The following is a 1,255-nucleotide window of genomic DNA, read 5'->3' on the forward strand; positions in this document are numbered from 1 at the left end:
CCTGGTGGGGTGCAGGTGTGAGTGTGGGGTTTATCTACAGAATCATGTCTCCTCTGCCATCCAGGTATTCTTTACCTACACAGCTGTGTCTCCCCGAGTTGTTCCAGGTTTCTCAAAGGCAGGGCAGTGCCTTCTGTGTCCAGCCTCTCCTGTTGAGGAAGAGGAAGATGACAGTGATGGCGCAGGCTCCATGGGGAGCGGCAGAAGGGCCGGTCTGTCCCTGGGACCAGTGGTGATCACGTGAGGATCCTGGAGGAGTCCACCCGACCAAGCAGAGAGTGTGGACTGCTGTCATTCCTGCCTTGTTTGTGGGATGTGTAGCAACGCACTCGGGGAATACTCCTAACACTGCTGCAGAACTGGGTAAGGCAGAGGTGAGATGCTGAGCCACGCCTGGCTCCTGAAGGAACTGAACCACTGGGGCTTACCTTCAGGTCAGGGCTGTCAAACAAAATGGTTATTGCATAACCTACAATGAGCTGTGAAATAATTGTGGAGCCAGGAAGCCAATGCTATATGCAAAGTGCTGAACCCAGATTCTAATCTTTACCACACTGACCTGATTGAAATCTCTATGGTCTGCTGGACAGATTGTTGTTCTGGCTGAGGCACCTCTGGCTGAGGCATCAACTGAGGTTGATGACCTTGCTAAGCCAAATTCTTAGCTCTCTCCCTTCTAGAAGCCAGGCCAGCAATTTTTCATGTCAGCAGGCCTTGACTTTCTAGGGCCAAACACTCAACTCTACACGAAGGAGTTAATTTCTATTGCATTCAAGCACCAAAAGGGCCTGCAGTGGCAATGGTTCCCATACATTTGTGTAAACCAAAGTATGAACTAGGCTGAGAACGTAATTTTCCACCTTGTGGTCAGTCCTGCCAACAGCTACGATCCTCCCTCACCTCTTGTGGATTTTCCTTGATAGCATTAGCCTCACTAAAGGAAAGCTTGATTCAAAAAGCCAACCACAAAATGGACACATGTGTTGGGGTTATTTCTTACATGACCAAAGGAAAAACTGTGTCGTCTACTCACAATACTTCTGACACCAAATGTGTGGGGTTTACCCTCACATTAAGCAATTCTGACACTAACTACTTGGAATTAGTACAGATCCCAAAGGTAAAGGGCTCAGTCCCACAAGATTGCCCCCCTTCAGACACCAGTCACAAGTAGTGGGTCCCCAGGTTACCCACACTTCTGATTTGGTTACAAATTAGGGATTCCCATGATCCCCTCTTCAGGTTCCATAATTTG

Source organism: Mesoplodon bidens, assembly GCF_964165515.1.
Source record: "Mesoplodon bidens genome assembly, chromosome: 18".
Lineage (NCBI taxonomy): Eukaryota > Metazoa > Chordata > Mammalia > Artiodactyla > Ziphiidae > Mesoplodon > Mesoplodon bidens.